General features: G+C 45.2%; 1 protein-coding gene across 6 annotated transcripts in view; it reads right to left on the reverse strand.

The window, feature by feature from the left end:
- RAD51B (RAD51 paralog B) overlaps positions 1-22188 on the reverse strand; it is a 975550-nt gene that overhangs the window by 59751 nt on the left and 893611 nt on the right. For 5 of the 6 annotated variants that reach the window (XM_060174759.1, XM_060174760.1, XM_060174758.1 and 2 more), the window contains one exon: positions 9444-9590. The gene's annotated coding sequence lies outside the window, so the exon portion shown is untranslated. Of the gene's footprint in view, positions 1-9443; positions 9591-9694; positions 9754-22188 lie in introns of all 6 variants that reach the window. The other variant, XM_060174757.1, reaches the window with a different exon arrangement.

The following is a 22188-nucleotide window of genomic DNA, read 5'->3' on the forward strand; positions in this document are numbered from 1 at the left end:
TTGCCACCTCCTGCCCACATGGGCAGGTACTGCCATGCTATAGGGCTCTCAGTCATGGCTTTTCTCTAAGTAGCCATCACTGCTTCTCCGGTGTGCTCTAGTAAGCCTGCCACAATTAGAGACAGCAGGTGCATGCAGGCAAGGGGTCCCAAGAATGGCTACCTTATAGTTTTCTAGCTGGGGAGGCCTTGCACCTGTACCCATCATGGGGGAAGCCAAATTTTTAGCTAACACCTTCTGGGACTGTTAAGCTCCTCCAGGTTGCCCTGCTGGCAGAGGGAGGGGCAGAGGGCTGGGAGCTGCTATCATCCCCAGAGATAGGGGGCTTACAGAGTGGTGAAAGGACACTTAGTGTTGTTTGGAGAAATTCCTCAGGAGGTTGAAGAGTGCCTGGAAACAGATATCCAGGATTTCTCTGGCCCTTAGCAACCCCATGTGTGGAACGTGACTTCAGTCTCTAAGCCAGAAAGTGAGTGGTCCCTGTAAACTTTGGAGTTCTGGAGTGTGTGTGTAGGGGGTGGACCTAGCAGAGATGCCTAATTTGCCCTCTGAGCTGCCTAACACCCAGAACTTTCCCACTAAATTTCTTACTCTTAAGTCAGAATTCTTTCTGTGCAAAAAAGTTTAGGAGGAAGGTGGAGCTGAAAATCTGGTCATTTTATTTATTCATTTTCCTCTGCGACTTGCATGGGAAAATGGAAAGATCCTCACTCCTCGCCTCCAGGTCAGCCTGTCTTATCTTTCTAGATGGTTCTGGACTAGATGGCAAAACAGGAGGGGAGTGTCTATAAGGTTTCTCAGTTCTAATATTCCAGTTTCACCTTGGAAAAGATAACCTCTGATAAAACACAAAAAGTTCAGGATATATTTATAGTCTCTTAGTTAGGCAGTCTAAATGCAACTCTGAGATTTATAACAAACCATAAGGGAGGTTTGGGGGGTTCCCAACCAGGCCTAGAACAACCACAACAAAACTATAAAAGTTCTTTGTTTCTGAATCTGATCCTCCCAAGCCGGTTCCTCCTCTTCCTTTTCCTGCCCTGGGCTAGAAGGGTCAATTTCCAGTCACTCCTCTTAAGGGTTGGGGTTTGGGGGTGGAGGCTCAGGAACCCAAAATAGGAAAACCCCCATTGGAATCAACTCAAGACCAAGTCTGTTTTTCTGAGTGGCTAAATCCACATTCTGCGCTTCACTTCAAGTCTCCCAGACTTGGCCTGAAAGGCAGCGACTTTCCAAACTTCAAAAAAGAAAATAGACTAAGGGCTAGATTTTGTGATTCTCAAGTTTGCAAAGCTCCTCAGCCTACAAGAAACCCTCCTCTTAGACAAGAAGAAGCAGATAAACTGAACATCTGAGCTAAAAAGGGGGGAAAAAAAAGCTGCAAAGACTGTCAACCAGGCGAGGGGAGGGTCCATCCTCCTGCCAGCTGAAAGCCTACTTTTATTTGAACTCCATCCCAATTTTCACCTACCACCCTGGGGAGGGAGGAGTACTATCAGCGAAGGTGTGACTCCCTCTAGGGGGCCTCAAAGAAAACAGACAGGACCCCCCCCCCCCCCAGCTCCACCCGCAGCAGGCCTCAGAAGTGCGGGTGTGGTAAAGGCCCTGCCTTTTCTGCAGCACCTGGGGGTTGGGCCACAGGCAGGAGGCTCCCCAGCTTCTCCACCCGGTTCAGGTTGGTTTGCGCTGGAATGCCACGCTTTCCCAAGTGTCTGAGTGATAGGCACTTTCTAAATATGTGCAGCTGCGATGGGCTGATAAGAAAGCCTGCTCTGGCTGCCCCAGGGCCTGGGCCGGGCTGCGTCTCTTCCACACCCCTGCACCTCCAGCTTTGGAAAAGGACTGCTGACTCCTTGGGGTCCCCTAGCCCAGGTCCCCAGTTTTACTTGCAAAAATCAGAGGGGGGAAAATGAGATGTGGAGGTGAGCCCCGTGCCCCCCCCCCCACTCCCCCCGCCCCGATTCGGCCTAGATGACCCAAAAGGCTGAGTCAACTCAGCGAAACTGGAGCAGCCCCACGGGCAGTACTCCTCCCCCCCCCCCCGCCCCCAGCCCCTTCGACCCTCTCTCGGCCCCACAAAGCGCCCTTGTGCAGCGCCTGCAGCCAGGAGGGGGGATTTGGCGCAGGGGCCGAGGAGGGAAGAGTCCTCAGATATTTAAAACAGAACCCAGAGAACAAAGCGGGCCTTTGTGGACTGGGCGGCCGGGAGCGGGGAGCCCGCGGCTGCAGAGTGGAGGGCCGCAGGGCGCATGCGCGGAGGCCGTGGGCTCAGATTACCGGGTGTTTCAGGCCTGCGTTAACCCTTTCCGGCTGGGGCGGAGAGCATGGGGGAAAGGATTGCTTGTCATCTGAGGGCCGCTGCAAGCTTCATTGAAAAAAGAGACTGTCATTTTCCATGTTTCTGCAGGAAGCACACATCATTACAATAAAATGTTATCCCAATTGGCAAGGAGGGAATTTAAAATGACAAGGATGTCCAGGAGACACTGGGACAGTGTAAATGGTCCCGGTATTGTGGAAAAGACACATTCTTAGGGCACTGGAAGCAGATGCCTGTTTAAAATGACTAGGCAAATTACGGAAGAAGGGCAAACGCTAGAAGAAGAAGGGGAGACAGCATAGTGTTTATATGAAAAACTCTCATGCCTGAGACTCTGAGGTCCCAGGTTCAGTCCGAAGTACCACCATAAACTAGAGCTGAGCAGTGCTCTAAGCTCTATCTTTCTCTCATTAAAAAAAAAAAAAAAAAAAAAAAAAAACAAAAAAAAAACGTAAAAAATTTTTTAAAGAAGCAAGCTTGGGCAGGCAAAATAGCTCACCTGAATAGTGTTCTGCTTTGCCATGTTGGCAGCCCAGGTTGAAGTCTGGTGGTCACTGCATTGAAGGAAGCCTCAGTGCTGTGGTCTCTTACACTCTCTACCTCTCTGTCTCAGTGTCTCTCTGAGGTGAAAAAAAAAAAAGTTTCCTTTTCTGTCTAGGTGACCAGACTGTTTCATTTCCCTGTTGACATGTCACTTGGGACTAGGAAGATAAATGGGTTATGGACTGGGTAGTGTTTTTTAATTTATTATTATTTCTTTTAAGAAACTAAACAGAAGTAGTGTGTGCATAGGACAAATATGAAACTGGTACAAGAGCCACCAAGTATGATCCCTACAGTTCTGTTTGTTGGTTTCTTGTAGAGAGGATGGCAATCAGGCCAGCAAAATAGTTCACTTGTACAGTGTGCTGTTTTGCCATGAGCATGGCCTGAGCTCAAACCCAACTTCCATTGTACTGAAGGAAGCTTTGATGCTGTGGTCTCTCCCCCCTCCCCTTTGTCTCTAGCTATAAGGAGAAGGTGAGAGAAAACAGTAGTCCATATGTGTATGTAGCAGGAGGAAACTGGATGGGCTCTCTCTAGTAGGGTAGACTAGATGAATGTGGAAAGGAATGACAAGGACAGTCTCAAAGCACTACAGCCTTGGGTTAGACACCTCACCTCTCTCCCTATCCCCTACCCCCAATTAAGGTAAGTCAGGGGGAGTGGAGGGAGTCAGAAGTGCAGCTTGTGACTTCTGTATGTTAGTTTACCTTGTATACACACATCAGAAAGATGGATAGCTCAAAGACCAGGTGGACACACACACACACACACACACACACACACACACACACACACACGCCAAGAGATTTTTACATGAGGTCATGTTGGCAAGAAACTTCCTTGCCATCCTTGACCTCTAGGTCTCCAGAGCAACCACTTTTGGGATGTCACTGGCACCAGATTAATTCCCTTAAAGGCCATGCCGCAGCAAGGGCAGATAAACAGCTTTGTGGAGATAGTCACGTAGTAAGCTCATTCTCAAATGTGGGCTGGTTAGTTATGATGATGTAAGTGGTTTTTTTCCATTCTCTTCTACATTCTGGCCCAGAATTCTTAAGAGCACACTTTAGGCTATGAGACGAGAGAAAGATGTGGAGTGGGGCTCAAGAAGCGCCTTCTAGATACAGCAGTACACTCCTTTCTCTCTGCTTCCTCAGCTCTAACCCCTATGCCAGCACAAGAAAGGAATCTTGTCCTTATATAAAGGAAATGCTGGTGAATGATTTCCCAGGTGGCGGCCTTCCACCTTTCCCTCCTGGTGTATGTGCGCTGCTTGTTTCTTGAAGCCAGGTGAGCCATAGGAATTCTCGTGACCAAGAGAATATGGTAGGGTTGACATTCTGAAACTTGGTTACAAGAAGCTTTTCAATTGGTCTCTTAGATCCTTCATTCCTGGGACATGTATTCTAGAAAATGTTTGCTGTCCTGGAAGAATAGAGAGGCTAAGCAAGGTGCTCTAGTCAAGGGCTCTTTACTGAGTTTTCCAGCAACATTCACATCACAGAATATCTGATCTGTGAATAAGCAGTGGCCGCTTGGGTGTTCAGCTCAGTAAAAGCTTCAAAGGATTCCAGCCTTGGGCATTATTAGGAAATGGTTATCTGAGTCAAGTCAGCATAGATGAAGAGATGATAATAACTTGCTTTATACGACTGTGCTTTAGGAGGATCTGTTATGTAGCAATAGATCATTGAGCAGAGGTGGAAAGCGGCATGGGAAGTAAACTCCAGATTGGTCACATGAAGGGCCTTTTCTTTTCAGTCTTTTCTGTCCCTCTGCATACCCCAACACTGTCCTTCCATTCTGACTTGTTTCTGGCACACAGCACCACAAAGACCTTTTAATACTGCTAATTTGTTTCACACATAGAGATTTTAGTGCAGAAAAGACTGGGGCAGTAGACATCCTGAGCATAGGGGCCCTGTCTTTTCTGTTACAAATCATCTCCTTTGCATTGCTCAGTTCTGGCTACACTACACTACAATAGCACTGGGACTACAATAGTTCCTGGGACTCTGGAGCTCCAGGAATGAAACTCTCTTTTAATAGCTATCATGCTATCTCCTCCACTCTCCTATCTTACTTGCTATCTAGAGCTGGCAGATTCTTCAAGCTGCTCTGATGGATAAACATGGAAAGTTACAGTCAACAATATTTATACACCTTTCCCATATTTGGGAGATACTCTCTTCCCTGATCCAGCTTTCTGGTCCTTTTTCCAGCCATGACATCATCTCCCCAGATAATAACTTGGATCCACCTGCATATTAGATTTCAGGCTCAGGGAAAAAAAGAAAACTAGTATAGCCACAGGCTCTTTGGAATATAACTAAAATATGCCTACTAGCTATCTACAAATCAGAGACCTCCCAACTCTTCATCTGCACCACTCCAACCTTTAGGTTCATGATTATTCAACAATTTGTTTGGCTTTATATGTTAACTCTCTTTTCAGCTACCAGTTTCCAGATGCTAGCATGATGCCAACCAGACTTCCCTGGACAGAGAACCCCACTAATGTGTCCTGGAGCTCCGATTCCCCAGAGCCCCACCCTACTAGGGAAAGAGAGAGGCAGGCTGGGAGTATGGATCGACTTGGCAATGCCTATGTTCAGCGGGGAAGCAATTACAGAAGCTAGACCTTCCACCTTCTGCATCCCACAATGACCTTGGGTCCATACTCCCAGGGGGCTAAAGAATAGGAAAGTTATCAAGAGAGGGGATGGGATACGGAGTTCTCGTGGTGGGAATTGTGTGGAGTTGTACCCCTCTTATCCTATGGTTTTGTCAGTGTTTCCTTTTTATAAATAAAATAAAATAAGAAAAAAAAAACATGGAAAGTAACGACTGTTCCCTGGATAAGAATCTCAAATAGCTTATATTGCCTCTGCCTGGGCTCACTCACTCCAAGGGGAAGCCTGAACCCCACCAACACTGTAGCAACTCAAGGGAAAGAGATCAAGGCCAAAGGTGCTTTGATATGTCCATCTGGAGGCTTTAAAGCCAAGATGGAGACAAAATGCAGTGGTTCCAGAAATACAGAGAGGACTAGAATGATGCTGATGGGAAAAACCTCTACAAGGCTGTGAGCTCTCAGGACTCATCAATGGGGACAGAAGATCACTTCCACATATTTATGCCATAAGTCCCAAGTTTTTAATATAGTCAGGAAACAGGGATGTAATAAAGAGGGAAAATCAACTTCATCCCTGTATGTGACATGTACGTCTGACCTGGAAGCAGGGACTCTGTCTTAGCTGCTACTGCATCTCACCTACCTATCTCACAGGTGAATGAGCATTGAAGGGACAAAGGAATTCCTGGTCTACCCTTGCCCTGTCTTTCTCTTCCTTCTCTTCCAAACTGAGTGTGCACAGACTTAGCAAGTTCTATACACACTGAACTGTATCCCCCGACTGACTCACTGCTTGAGAAAACTCCCTGACCACCTGTCCCTCAGGTAGGGAGTGGGGACTTGAACCCGTGTCCTTGTACAGTGTAATTTGTGTGCTTAACTGGGTGTACCACCATTTGAACATTTTAATAAGGCATAGGAAGGATCTGGGCCTGAAACCATCTGCAAAGTCCCCACTGAAGTGGGACAGCTTTTGAATAGAAGATATTTTTTAAATATCTATTTATTCCCTTTTGTTGCTCTTGTTGTTTTTATTGTAGTAGAAGATATTTTTATTGATCTGTTTTCTCTTTTTTCTTTTCAAATATTAATTTGTTGAATAATGACAGAAATTGAGAGGGGAAGGGAAGAGAGAGAGAGAGAGACTTACAGCACTGCTTCACTGCTCAAGAAGCTTTCCCTTGGCAGATGTGAACCAAGGGCTTGAACCCAGATCCTTGTACACTGTAATGTGTGTGCTCTACTGAGCATGCCACTGCCCAGTCCCCTTAAATAGAAAATTAAAAAAGAATAAGAGGGAGTCAAGGGAGTCTCACTCAGGAGTGGAATTGCCTGGGATCCTGGCTGTCTGTCCCCATGATCTGTTTCCTTAGAGCATCCCACAGCATCAGTGCAACAGTGGCATGATTCTCCTGACAGGAGGACATGCTCATGTGTCCTGTCATCAGCAATGGCCTCTGCATACAAGACTTCTCTTAGAAACCTGGAGGAGGTTGAGCCTCCCTTGGGAAAGGCCAGGAGTGTCTAACAGGCCTGGGCTTAGAGTCAGAGAGCATGTAGGGCTAGGAGGATTGGGAACTGAGCTCTGAGGGCCACCAAAGCTTTGGGAAACAGCTCAGATCCATCCCCTGACCCCACTTTAAAGTTCAGCCTAGGGGAACACTTGAGAAAGCAGGGCAGCTGTGCTGTGCAGGTCCTGCTCCTGCTCCTGCTCCCTGCTAGTCTCTTCTCTCCACTCTCCCAGCACCGGCTTGCTGTCTGAGCTCCAAGAGGTCTTCGCAGACAGCAAAGGATACCAGGCTAGGGAAGAATTTCTGATGGGACATCTGCTCCTGCTCATGGGGATGAGGGGCCTTGGCTAAATGTGCCTGTGATGCAAAGCAGGAGGAGTGGGGAACACAGCCCTTCCTCTTCCTCCTCCCCCTCCCCCCTTGAGCCCCTCCTCCTCCTCCTCATTACCCTCCTTCAAATTTGTGATTTGTGGCACCAGGACTTTGTGCATGCATAATTCCACTGCTTCCAGGCTGACTTTTGTCATCCTTCTTTCAAATTCCTGTTTTTTCCTTTATCTTTTTAAAGAATATATATTTATTTTTATATTAGGATAAAGACAAATTGAGAAGGAAGGGAGGATAAAGAGGGAAAGAGAGGGGGTCGGGTGGTGGCGCAGTGGGTTAAGCGCATGTGGTGCAAAGCGCAGGGACCGGCGTGAGGATACCGGTTCGAGCCCCCGGCTCCCCACCTGCAGGGGAGTCGCTTCACAGGCGGTGAAGCAGGTCTGCAGGTGTCTGTCTTTCTCTCCCCCTCTCTGTCTTCCCCTCCTCTCTCCATTTCTCTCCGTCCTATCCAACAACAAACAACATCAACAATGGCAATAATAATAACCACAACGAGGCTACAACAACAAGGGCAACAAAAAGGGGGAAAAATGGCCTCCAGGAGCAGTGGATTCATGGTGTAGGCACCGAGCCCAGCAATAACCCTGGAGAAAAAAAAAAGAAGGAGAGAGATACCTATAGCATTATATCACCTGTGAAGCTTCACCCCCAGGTAGGGACTGGGGGTTTGAATCTAGGTCCTTGCACATTGTAACATGTGTGCTCTACCAGGTATGCCCTCACCGAGTCTGCTCTTTATCTTAGATGATGACAAAGAGACATCATGTCACCACTCCACCACCCACAGAGATTGCCCTAGTGCTCCTATGTGGTACTGAGGTTATAACCTGGGTCCTCTCATCTAGCCAGAGCGAGCTCTCCACCAGGTAGGTTACACCCCAAGCCTGGAGCGCTAACCTTTTGTCATGCATTCCTCCTCCTGTGCCAGAATCCTAGTCCCTTCCCCAAGGGGCATGTTAGGGCTTGGCCACCATTCACAGGGTGCTGTCAGTTGCTGGTGCTCTGCATGGAACATGCTGGAACTTCTACCAGGAGAGCCGGCCATTTCCCAGAGAAGCTGCCCACTGGGCTTCCTCTTTTAGGGCCCACTTCCCGAGCAGCAGGCTCTAGGTAGGTAAGTGACACTAGTGCACTATGCCCGGGAAAGATTCCAAACCCCTGCATTTCTAGCATGAAGGGGCTAGATTTACAGTAAGTCTTCACTCTCCTTAAAGCAGTTTAACAGAAAGCAGATATTTGATCCTTCCTGAGTACATCTTACTAGTTTGATTTTCACTGTCATCTGAACTCGGGACATTAAAAAAGAAAAATAACACATAAAGCCCCACTGGGCCTACTGGTTTAGCCATCATATTCTATTACCTCCTAAGACGTCTGCCTTGTTAGTTTTGCTGATCACTTGAGGAACACCTGGCTAGACTCCTTCAGTGGCACGAAGGGGGGTGGTTTGGCTCATTCTCACCACTGGGGTCTCCATCTGGGGTCGTGGGCAGCCCATATGGCACCTGCGTGTAAAAAGGCATCCCTTCTTCTGTGTGGCCACAGCCGTGCTGGGACACAAAGCTTAGCAAGCCGAGCAAGGGTAGATCTTGGCTCCCACCCGTCTCTTGAGCAGCTGCACATGGTGGGCCTGCCTCCATCCACCCAGTGCCACGGGACCATTCCTCTTTTCAAAGGAGTGCTATAGCAAGTGCCAAGGGGGACAGGATACGGGCTGTATGTATGTGAGAGAGGTTCCTGGAGGCCCAAGAATGATTCCTTCATGTGGGCATATTCTGAAGTCTGGGAGAGTTTCAGAGCATTTCACAAGTAGGGCCTGCTTAGCCTGAAACAGAGAACCCAGTCTTTGAAGCTAAGACAGTCCTGAGGAGTGGGAGTGGGGGCGATGGAACAGCTGGTCAGTCTGCCCACAATCGAGCCAAGAAACCTGACAGCAAAAATGCTGTGGATTTGCTCATTTGGATGCCTGACGGGAATTTCCAAGAAGCCTTTTACCCTCTTCTGAGAAAGGGAGGAGAGACCCAGAGTGTCTGCCGTTCCTCACCTCCTCCTGCATTCTGGTCTGTGGTCAGGACATCTGGGCACAGGGAGTTTCAGTCCATCTCCGTTTTCAGATCTCAGTCCAATCACCTGTCAAGGGCTTGGCTTCCGGCTTTGATGAGTCTGTCTCAGGAGCTCTCCATGGTGGGATCTGCGGGGGTGGACATGGGGGTGGGGGTCGGGCTAAGAGTCCAGAAGCTTCCCAGTGGGATCTCAGGGGTATCATCTTCCCCAGCTGTGACCCGGCACACTTACCTCTAAAACAGAGTGAGCAGCCAGCAGCACACCCACACCGGGAAGAGATTTCAGGACTCCTAGTGTAGTTGGGATTTTGGGTAAATGGATTTATGAATAAACCCTGCACCAGAGCCCTGGAGCCACCTGCACCTCTGGGGAAATGCTGAACTGTTGTGCGTCCCTCTTCCATTTCCTCAACAGTCATTTGCTGACTGTCTGCCCTTTGCTGGGCTTTGGGAGAAGAGGTGAAGGAGAAACAAACTCTCCAACTTTTCCTCTAAGTGTAACATTGGCTTGGGCAGGCCTGCCCTGTCACCACTCTCCCTTGTGTATATTAGATAGTATCTCATGCTAATTACTGGAGCCATGTCCGTCTCGACAGAGGGCATAAGGAGAAGGATCATGTCTTTTCTCACCAAAATGCACCTGCAGGCCCAGGAGGTGGCTCCGTGTTAGAGCGCATGCCTGATATGCATGATCTCAGACCATGTTAAAAGCAAGCAAGCAAACAAACAAAGCCTTCACTAATCCTAGCCCAATGTGGCCCCAAATAATATGGGTTCATTGACTCCATTTACTCCTACCTATAATGTTTGCATGTCAGAATGGCCCTCTCTTCTATTTTATGTTTTCATTTTTTTAGTTAGAGATAGAGAGGCAGAGAAAGAGTAACAGAAACCACAACACTAAATACGGTGGGGGGAAGGTTTGAACCTGAGTCGTGCACATAGCAAAGCAATCCAAGTGAGCTATTTTGCCAGCCTGACACTCTTCTAAGATGTTCCTGTGTTTAAGAAGTCTAGCCCCTGGCTGGGTGGTAGCACGGCAGGTTAAGTGCACATGGCACAGGGACACAGGTTAAGTGCACATGGCACTTAAGTTAAGTGCACGGCAGGTTAAGTGCACATGGCACATGTGCACATGGCACAGGGTATAAGGATCCTAGTTTGAGCCCCTGGCTCCCCACCTGCAGGGGGGTTGCTTCACAAGTGGTGAAGCAGGTCTGCAGGTGTCTATCTTTCTCTCCCCCTCTCTGTCTTCCCCTCCTCTCTCGATTTCTCTCTGTCCTATCCAACAATAACAACAGATATAACAATAACAAGAGCAACAAAAAAGGGAAAACCGACTCTAGGAGCAGTGGATTCATAGTGCAGGTACCTAGACCCAGCAATAACCCTGGAGGCAAAAGAAAATAAAAAGAAATCTCGCCCCATGATGGCCTCTTTGGCCACTATCAGGCCACCCCATCACCCAGGGTTTTAGACAGGGAATCCTTGAATTCTCCTATAGATAATATGGGCCTAGACTTCTGATAGATCCTTTTCTCTCTCTTTTTAAAGAAATACTTACGTTTTTTTAAATTATCTTTATTTATTTGATGGAGACAGCCAGAAATCGAGAGGGAAGGGGGAGATAGGGAGACAGAGAGACACTTGCAACACTGCTTTACCACTCAAAAAGCATTCCCCCTGCAGGTGGGGACCAAGGGCTCGAACCCAGGTTCTTGAACACTATAATATGTATGCTCAACCAGGTGAACCACCACCCAGCCCCCTTTAAGCCCTTTTGTAGGTTTCTTCAGGACTGTACCCTCATTATGAAATAGCAATGGTAGGGACTGCCCCACTCTCCAAAGGGAGGCTGGGTCATTCTACTCTGTCACTTAAAGAAGAATAGCACTGAAATGAGCACAGCCTAGAATGTTCCCAGCTACAACTATGGACTGCAAACTCTCTGACAGGGACTCCCATGTTGCACAGGCTCCTATGCGAAATATGAATGGATATGGCCCCTGAGTTAGATCACTGTGGTAAATAGTTAATTGCATTTGTATATCTTCTTCAAGTTTGCAAGTAACTCTCTGCCCTAATCCCATTTCCTAGTTCTACTCTCAACTCTGACTCCCTCTTCCTAAATAATATTTCTGGTCTACCCCCATGTTAGCAATCAAGCTCAAGCAATGATTCCGAAGACATGGGCTTCTAGGAACATTCCCCAAAGTATAGACTTCCTAGCTTCCTTCTACCCTAAGGTCCCTACTTTTATATGCTCTATTCCTAATTTATGGATCCTGTTTACTAAACATTTTGTCTTGTTTTCAGCTTACTGCATTTCAGCCACCAAGTTCCAGAAGTTACTGCTTCCATCCTGACCTCCCTAGGCAGATGACCTTACCAGTGTTTCCTGGAACCTCACCTCTCCAGAGGCCAAACCCATTAGGGATAGAAACAAGCTGGTGGTATGGAGTGACCTGCTAATTCCCATGTCTAGTGGAGAAGCAATTACAGAAGCCAGAATTTCCACCTTCTGCACCTCATAAAGAATGTTGGTCTGTACCCCAAGAGGGAAAAACAATAGAGAAGTTTCCAGTGGAGGGGATGGAACACAGAACTCTAATGGTGGGAACTGTATGGAGTAACACTCATGTTACAATTATACTCCTTACGATCTTGAAAACCAATATTAAATCACTAACAAAAAACAATTAAAAGAAATTTAGTTCCTTAAAAAAATCCCTGCAAAGATTTTTTTTTTAACCTGCTGTGAGGCAGCCAGGACCAGAGGACTGCCAAGGTCCCTCCAGCTTAAGGCCAGACATTCTAGGACAGAGAAGGCTCCAAAGTATTGGTGAGGAAGAGTAACGGACCATAGGGCTGCAGGACAGACTGGAGGCAGACTGGTAGAGCGGTTTAAAAACCTAGGCTCTGCATCTGATCCTTTAAGGAAGAAATGACTATATGGACCAAGAGTATAGCTATGAAGTGGATACCTTGAAACTGACTGGTGGCACATCTTTTAGAGGGCACAAGGACCTAGGTTCAAGCCCCTAGTCCCCACCTATAGGGAGGAAGTTTTATGAGTGGTGGAGTGGTGCTGCAGGTGTCTCTCTCTCCCCCTTCAATTTCCTTCTGAACTATCAAAGAATTAAAAATACAAAAAGGGAAAAAAAATGGCTACCAGGAGTTTTGAATTTGTTATGCAGGCTCCAGGTCCCAGCAATAACCCTGGTGGCAATGAAAAAAGAAAGAAAGAAAGAAAGAGAGAGAGAGAGAGAGAGAGAGAGAGAGAGAGAGAAAGAAGGAAGGAAAGAAAGAAAGGAAGGAAGGAAGGAAGGAAGGAAGGAAGGAAGGAAGGAAGAAAGAAAGAGGGAGGAAGCAAGCAAGCAAGCAAGCAAGCAAGCAAGCATCATGGGGCTGGTTAGTGGTGCACCTGGTTGAGGACACACTACCATGGCATGAACCTGGCTTTAAGCCCTTGGCCCTTACCTGTGTATGTGTCTGGGGTGGGAGTAGGGAGGAGGGTGAAGAGGGGAGCTTCATGAACAGTGAAATAGTACTGCAGGTCTCTTTCCTATTTTATTTTTTAAAATTTATTTATTTATTTATTTTAAAAAAGGAGACATTAACAAAACTGTAGGATAGGAGGGGTACAACTCCACACAATTCCCACCACCAGAACTCCATATCCCATGCCCTTCCCTGATAGCTTTTGCATTCTTTATCCCTCTGGGAGTATGGGCCCAAGGTCATTGTGGGTTGCAGAAGGTGGAAGGTCTGGCTTCTCTCTTTCTTATTTTAAACCAGAGCACTGCTCAGCTCTTGATTATGACAATGTAGGGGATTGAACCTGAGACTTTGGAGCCTCAGGCATGAGAGTTTCTTTACATAACCATTATGCTCTCATGGGGCTAGGGGCCAGCATGGGTGCTGGGTACTCCAGGCATCTCTTTGAGGCTGTAAAATCCAGGTTCTGGTGGAAGGTTGCCTTAGCTCTGGCCCCGTGAAACTGGGACACTGGGTAGAGAGGAACCTGTGAAGGGTAGCTAGCAGGATTGAGCTCAGCTGCCCCCTCTTCAGTTTTAATGGCTATAAAATATCCATGGTGGGTGGCTGCTGTGGGTAGACTGAAAGCATAGGGAGCGGAAAAAAAAAAAAGGGAGTCAGGCAGTAGCGCAGCGGGTTAAGCGCACGTGGCGTGAAGCACAAGGACCAGCATAAGGATCCATGTTCCAGCCCCCAGCTCCCCACCTGCAGGGGAGTTGCTTGACAGGCGGTGAAGCAGGTCTGCAGGTGTCTATCTTCTCTCCCCGTCTCTGTCTTCCCCTCCTCTCTCCCATTTCTCTCCTCTCCAACAATGACGACATCAATAACAATAACTACAACAGTAAAAAACAAGGGCAACAAAAGGGAATAAACAAATAAATATTAAAAAGAGAGAGAGGGAGAGGAAGAAGGAGGAGGAGAAGAAGAGTAACTTTTTTGTAAGTTATTTTACTTTATTTTTGATAGAGAGAAATCGAGAAGGAAGCGATAAAGAGAGATAGCTGCAGCACTGCTCCACTACTTGTGAAAATTTCCCTCTGCAGGTGGGGACTCAAGGCTTAAATTCAGGCTCTTGCAAATGGTAACATGTGTGCTCAACCCGATACACTACTATTCAGCCCCCATAGCTGTTTTCCCCCTTAGGGCTAATGGTTTATAGTCCAGTTGTTGACACATGGGCACAATTTCTCATCTCACCAAAATAGGTGTCTGCAAAACACTCTCACCTCCAACCTGGGTCCTTTTCCACAATCATTCTCCAGAACCCCCAAAGTACCCTCTTCCTGCCAGCCCCACCCCTGCCCTCCTTCTCCAGAGTCCTTTGCTTTAGTGCAATGCATCAATCCCTGTTCAAATTTTACTTTGTTTTCCCTTTCTCTTCCTGCTTTTAAAGCTCTACTTACAAGTGAGATCATCCGGTATTCCTTCTCTTTTTGGCTTATGTCACTTAACATGATTCCTTCAAACTCCGTCCAAGATGAGATGAAGGAAATGAATTAATCATTTTAAATAGCCATTGTGTATATAGGCCACAGCTGTCTTAGCCATTTATCTGTCCCTGGACTTCTGGGTTGTTTCCAAGTTTGGGCTATGGCAAATTGTACTGCTATGAACATAGGTGTGCATAGATCTCTTTGGATGGATATGTTTGTTTCCTTTGGATATATCTTCAGGAAAGCAACTGCCAGGCTAGAAAGAGTAACTCTTTTAAGAGCAGAAAAGAAAAGGAAGGGGGCATGGGAAGGGTGGGAAGAGGAGACAACCATCTGTGGAGCAATAGAGGGATATAGGGTAGGGGTAGATAGCATAATGGTTATGCTAAGAGACTCTCATGCCTGAGGCTCCAAAATCAATCCCCTGCACCTCCATAAACCAGAACTGAATAGTGCTCTAGTAAAAAGAATGACTAAAATAAAAGAAATAAAAAGTATCAATTAAAAAGAAGAGAAAAAAAAAGAGAGAAATATAGGGTAATAGCCACAGCCTGGGGGAGAAAGGAATGACCATAAGAAGGAAATGAAGCTTCTCTCTAGCAAGGGGCTTGTGCTTTCCTTATGTAAACAACTGCTGTTATTTGTGGGTGGATGGATGAATGAAGGGAAGTGGGAGGAAGGGAGGAAAATGTCTAGGGTGAGCAGAATTATGGTGTGTCTTGAATATAATGAAAACTGAATGGCAGAATTTGTATGAACAAGTGTGAAACCACAAAACTGGAGATTGGGGTGGATGGAACAAAGAGCAGGATAGAGTTTTCCAGAGACTGAGTTAAAAAGGGGAAGGAGGAAGACTGGGGAGATAGCATAATGGTGATGCAAAAGGCTTTCATGCTGGAGTCTGAGGTCCCAGGTTCAATTCATCCCCAGCACCACCATAAGCCAGAGCTGAGAAGTGCTCTGGTCTTCCTTCCTGTATTTTTTTCTCCTTCTTCTCCTTCTCCTCCTCCTTCTCCTTCACCTCCTCCTTCTCCTTCTTCTTCTCCTCCTCCTTCTTCTCCTCCTTCTCCTTCTTCTCCTCCTCCTTCTTCTCCTTCTTCTTTTTCTTCTTCTCCTCCTCCTTCTTTTTTCCTTCTTCTTCTTCTTCTTCTTCTTCTTCTTCTTCTTCTTCTTCTTCTTCTTCTTCTTCTTCTTCTTCTCCTTCTTCTTCTCCTTTTTCTCCTTCTTCTCCTCCTTCTTCTTCTCCTCCTCCTTCTTCTCCTTCTGCTTCTCCTCCTTCTTCTTCTTCTCTCTCATTCTCTCTCTCCCCTTCTCTCTCTCATTAAAATAAATGATTTTTTTTTTTCAAATTTGCAGGGAGATGTAGAGAATTCAGTGACAGGATGAAGCCATTGTAGGGATTCTGGGAGTCCCCTTCTCCCATATCCATCCTAAATAAACATGGGGTCTAAGTGGAAAATAGTGTTTACTATACAAACAGCCTAAAGGAACCTCCTCCCTACTATCCAGCTTTCCATCTCTGGGTCCTTGTTTATGGAGACACCAGAGCTGCCACTGGCCACCTGAAAGGCATTGTGTCTGCTTTCTCCAAATCCCTTGCAGCCCGGGAGAATTCAGGCTGTGGGCAGACAGGTGAGGGCCTGAAATGTGATTAGGGGAGGCGGGGAAAATGAGCTTCAGCTTAGTTGGAGACTAGGAAGAGTTAAAGAGCCTTAAGCCTTTCAGACACTCCCTCCCAGGGATTTAGAGTATTAATCACTCTAACAATAGCAAATCACTGAGTGGATTGTCTCTTCTCTCCTTTCAGTAAAAAATGTTAAGTATAGGCTTACTCCTGAGGAAGGTCTGGTAGAAATAGTTCATTGGGATCAGGGTGAAGGGTTATAGGTCAAAGAGTTGCAACCTCCAAGTCTTGAACCAACCATGGGGTGATTGGCACAGGGGTGAGCACGATTTCTTACTTAGAAGATTTTTTTTTTTTTTTTTTTTTTTGTCAGAAATCAGAGCTGCAAAGAGAATCAGCTTAGTACAGCTACCCACTCAGGTAGGAGCAGGTCAGAAGGGGTCTCCAGTAGAGGTTGTATGGAAGGGGGTGTCATTCTGAGGCTTCCCCCACTGCTTAAACAGAGACCTGCTGACTCACTTAGGAATTCCAGAGCTGCTGGGGAGATCCAGTCCTACAACCTTCCTGGTGTGTTCTCAGGTTAGTCTGGGCTGCCTTTAGTGACAACAGATAACAGGAAAACAATGGTCTTTTTCTCTCAAAGAAGATGCAATGTCAGGGTCAGTCTGTGTATGAGTAAGAGTGAGGCAATCTGATTCCCAGACCTGGGTCAACCTTATGCAAAGTTCTGGAAGGAGCTTGGGGCAAGTGAAATTGTAGGACCAGCTCTAGACTCAGAGAGTGAACAGACTTGTTCTGTTAGGAGCCTTCAAAGTTTCTTTGATCAAAGAGAAGACAAAGTGCATTATGCAAAAATAGCCTCTTCAGGAAGGCAAGTGGGTTTGATGGAGTTTCCCAGAAAGGTGGAAAACCATTTCATCTTCCCTCTTCCAGCACGAGTAAGCTGGGAGTGCTCACCAGAGAGATTGTGTGCTCACTTCTATGGCTTTCAGTGTGGTCCAGTACCTTTCAGGGTAGAGATATCACCCACTGCTTAAATCCTCTTGTTTGTGGGTTCCTTCCATCATCCCTTCAACCCACACTTCTAACTGTTCCAGGCTAGGGGAAGACTATAAGACCCAGTTTCACATAACTGGATTTTTTTCTTTAACATTACATATTGACAATGTACCTTTAAAAACTCATGCCTTCTTTCTGACTTATCTCACTTAATGTGAAAGAGAAAGATGACTATGAGATGGTCTCACTCATGGATAGAAATTGAGAAATAAGAACAGGAAGGTGAATCACAAAGTAGAATTGAACTGGGCTTGGTATATTGCACCAAAGTAAAGAACTGGGTGGTGGGGAGTGGGGACTGGTTGGGGTGGATGGGAGGAAGCTTTCATGTCCTGGTGCACTATGCTGGAGGAGGATCCAGGCTGTGGGTGAGAGTGTTTTGCAGATAATTGAAAAATTTCATATGTGTATCACCAACTGTAGTTACTGGAAACTGTTCACCCCCCCAATTTTAAAAAAATGCTTTTCCTATCTCTATTATTCTTAACTCACAGATGTTATTTATGTTTCTATTTAAAAATAAATAAATAAACAAATAAGGATATGACAGTGGAATCAGAGAGCCCAGAAATGAATCCATACATTTATGGGCACCTAATATATGACAAAGTGGCCAAAACTGTCCAGTGGGGAAAAGATCTCTTTGTAAAACTGACAGTCATGAGTAGAAAAATTAAACTATATCACCATTTAGCACCATGCGCTGAAAATCAAGGGCCTGGATATTACACCTGAAACTATAAAACACACAGAAGAAAATATTGGTGAAGCACTTCAGGGACTTGAACATCAAAGATATATTTGGAGATGCAACCGCATGGACAAGTAAAACTAAAACAAGATTAAATAAATGGGGCTATATCAAACTACAAAAGCTGCACATTGAAAGCAAACTACACAAGGGTAAATAAGCAACACAGTAACTGGGAGAAGATATCTACACATCACACATCTGACAAACAATTGATATCAAATATCTTTAAGGGATTCATCCAGCTCAACCACAACAAAAAGGAGAAACCCCATAGAAGAGTGGGCAAAAGATATGAAGACAGTTTTCTAAAAAAGAAATACACATGGTCCACAGATAGATGAGGAAAGGTTCTACTTCATTTATCACTAGAGAAATGTTCCACTTTATTTATCACATTGAGATTCTACCTTAACACTTGTGAGAATGGCCTTCATCAACACAACAGGAAATGGTAAGTGCTGGTGAGGGTGTGGAGGAAGGAACTCTGTTACTCTGCTGGCAGGAATGCCAGTTGGTGTAACCAGCATGGAAAACAGTATGGAGAATCCTTTAATGAAGGGGAAAAAAGTGAAAAGACAATCTATGGGGTGAAGAAAATACAGGCAAGTCACACTTGTGACAGGGAGTTGTATACAAACTATATGATACACAGCATTTTCAGTTGTCAGGAAAATAGAAATCAAAATCATAGCATGATACTTCTTCACTTGTTAGTATGACTACCATAAAAATGAAAGACAATAGCAAGCGTTGCAAGAATGTGAAGATACTGGAATCCTTATATATTACTGGAGGGCATGTAAAATGATAATGCAGCTTTGGAAAAACAATGTGACACTTCCTTAAAAAGTTAAACAAATGACTCACCAATTCCTCTCCTAGATAACTACCCAAGAAAACTGAAAAGATATGTCCACAGACACTTGTACATAAATGTTCATAGCAGCATTATGCATATTAACCAAGAAGTAGAAGCAACCCAGATGCATTATCACCTCATAAATGGATAAAACAAAATGTGGTATATCCACACAATGGAGTATTATTCAGCATTAAATGGAATTCTGATATGTGCTACGCCACCGAGGAACCTTGAAAACATTCTGTTAAGGGAAAGGCCCCAAAGCTCACATATTACATAATCCCATTTCTATGGAATGTCTTGAATAGGCAGATACATGCAGACAGACAAGATTAGTGGTTGCCAGGGGATGGGAAGGAATGAGGAGTGATCCAACAGCATGGAGTGTTTCTTTCTGGGGTGACTAAAGTAATCTGAATTAGAAAGCAGTGATGGTTAAACAGTCTTGGGAATATACTATCATGTGCTGAATTATTTTCTTAAAAATTACATGGTTTGTGAATTTAAAATAACAAACTGATCAAAATGCCTTTACACCTCAGGACTGATAACTGATTAAAGCTTAATGTGGGGTTCTTCTTAAGAATATCTACTTTAGTGGTCTGGGAGGTGGTGCAGTTGGTAGGGCATTGGACTCTCTTGGTCCTGAGTTCAATCCCCGGCAGCACATGTAACCAGGGTGATGCCTGGTTCTTTCTCTCTCCTATGTTTCTCATTAATAAAAATAAAATCTTTATAAAAAAAAAAGAATATCTACTTTAGGTAGTTGGACGGTAGCACAGTGGGTTAAGTGCATGTGGCGCAAAGCACAAGGACTGGATTAAGGATCCCAATTCAAGCTCCCAGCTCCCCACCTACAGGGAAGTTGCTTCACAAGTGGTGAAGTAGGTCTGCAGGTGTCAATCTTTCTCTCTCCCCCTCTCTGTCTTTCCCTCCTCTCTCTATTTCTCTCTGTCTTATCCAACAATGACGGCATCAATAACAACAACAATAAAACAAGGGCAACAAAAAGGGAATAAATACCAAAAAAAAAAAAATCTACTTTAAATCAGGACCTCCCCAAAAGCCACAGAATCTATTTGAAAAATCTAATTTTGGGGGTCAGTTGGTGGTGCATCTGGTAGATTGCTCACTTGCAAGGATCCAGCTTCGAGTGTCAAATTCTCTCTAGAGGGGAGAACTTCACTAATGGTGAAGCAGTGCTGTAGGTGTTTCTCTCTCTCTCTCTCTCTCTCAACCTTTGTATCCCCGAGCTCCCAGTTTCTCTCTGTCCTATCAAATAAAGGAAATGAACAAACAAAAAATGGCCACTGAGTGCAGTGAATTTGTCATGTAGGCACAGAACCCCTGCAATAACCCTGGTGGGAAAAAAAAAGTCTCAATTTTCTTTTCTTTTTATTTGTTTGCTATCTTTATTTGTTTATTAGATAGAGACAATCAGAAATGGAGAGGGAAGGGGAAAGGAGAGAGAGAGAGAGAAAGAGAGAGAGAGAGAGAAACATCCACAGCACTGTTTCACCACTCAAAAAGCTTCCCCCCTGCAGGTGGGGACAAAGGGTTTGAACCCAGGTTCTTATGCATTGTAACATGGGCACTCAACCAGGTATGCCACCACCAGGCCCCCAAAGTCTAGCTTATACAACTTAAGGTTTTAGTCTTAGCTGTGGTTGCTACCTGCTATCTCCAAAGCCTGAAGAATCTTATAAACAGGCAATACAGGTTGGATTTGTATTTTAGTATCTATGCTGACTTTTAAAAAAAATTTCTTTATTGGGGGATTAATGTTTTTTATTTGACAGTAAATACAATAGTTTGTATATGCATAACATTTCTCAGTTTTCCACATAATAATACAACCCCCACTAGGTCCTTTGACATCCTTTTTGGACCTCTACTCCCCTCAGTCCCACCCCAGAGTCTTTTACTTTGGTGCAACACACCATCATATGTTGACTTTTCTGCAGGATGCCTTTTTAAAATCTGCTGCTGGGGAGTTGGGCAGTAGCGCAGCAGGTTAAGTTCAGGTGGTACAAAGCACAAGGACTGGCCTAAGGATTCCGGTTCGAGCCCCCCGGCTCCCCACCTACGGGGGGGGGGTCGCTTCATAAATGGTGAAGCCGGTCTGCAGGTGTCTTTCTCTCCACCCCCCATCTTCCCCTCCTCTCTCCAATTCTCTCTGTCCTATCCAACAATAGACATCAGTAACAACAACAATAATAACTATAACAATAAAACAACAAGGGCAACAAAAGGAAATAAATAAATATTTTTAAAAAATCTGTTGCTAACTTGCTTTCATAGCCAGGCTCAGTAAAAAAGATAAAAGATGATCCAAGGTTCTTTCCAAGTTATAAAAAACATTTTCACCTTCACTACTCTTTTGATAGAAGGCCTTTGCATTGAAGTGGTGTGTATTTAGCCTAGCATCACGGTAGTAGCCGCTGACTCCTAATTTTCACTACTCTGACTTCAAACATCTCATCTTTTTCAAAACAATTGAAATGTGTTCTTGAGCAGATCACAGAGACAAAGCTTCCCAAGGTGATAACCGGAGTCTTGAGCATTAAAGCACCACCTTCTCACTGAGAATCTCCCATGTGGTATGACCCTTATTTTTAGCTTGGGGGAGTTGTCCAGAGACTAAATGGACTGGTCCCATATGTTTACTGCCTTGCTCATGATGTTTGTGGATTCATTTTCACTCCTACAGGACCAGGTACATTTACAACATACATCCACACAGAGAAGCTTCTTCTCCCAGTCGTGCTGTGGCCTCATTTCCTCTCCTATTATGGTCAACTGCAGATCAGAGGTAAGGTGCCCTGCTTGACAATATACGTGTGCAATTCTGTGGTATTAAGTACATTCACACTGGCAATTGCCATCAGCAAAATTCTTCTGTTTCCCAAATTGAAACTCCATATCCATTAAACTTTTTTTAAAATATTTTTTTATTTTTAAATACTTAAAATACAACTATAATCTAAATATTTTTAATTATTTGTTAAGACAGATAGAAATTGAGGAAGAGGCTGGGTGGTGGTGCAGCAGCTTAAGCGCACATGGTGTGAAGCGCAAGGACCGGCGTAAGGATCCCGGTTTGAGCCCTGGCTTCCCACCTGCAGGGGGGTGGTTTTACAGGTGGTGAAGCAGGTCTGCAGGTGTCTGTCTTTCTCTCTGTCTTCCCCTCCTCTCTGCATTCATCTCTGTCCTATACAACAATGACAACATCAACAATAACAACATCATCAACAACAATAAAACAACAAGGGCAACAAAAGGGAAAATAAATAATAAAGAAATTAAAAAAAAGAAACTGAGGGATGGGAAGATAGAGAGGATGAGAGACACCTGAAGCACTGCTTCACCACTAGTGAAGCTCCCCCCATGCAAGGCCATAAGGTAGGTCAATTTCTAGTATCTTGGGAAATCTCCAGACTGATTTTTTTTTTTTTTT

The sequence above is a fragment of the Erinaceus europaeus genome, chromosome 16 (genome assembly GCF_950295315.1).
Source record: "Erinaceus europaeus chromosome 16, mEriEur2.1, whole genome shotgun sequence".
Lineage (NCBI taxonomy): Eukaryota > Metazoa > Chordata > Mammalia > Eulipotyphla > Erinaceidae > Erinaceus > Erinaceus europaeus.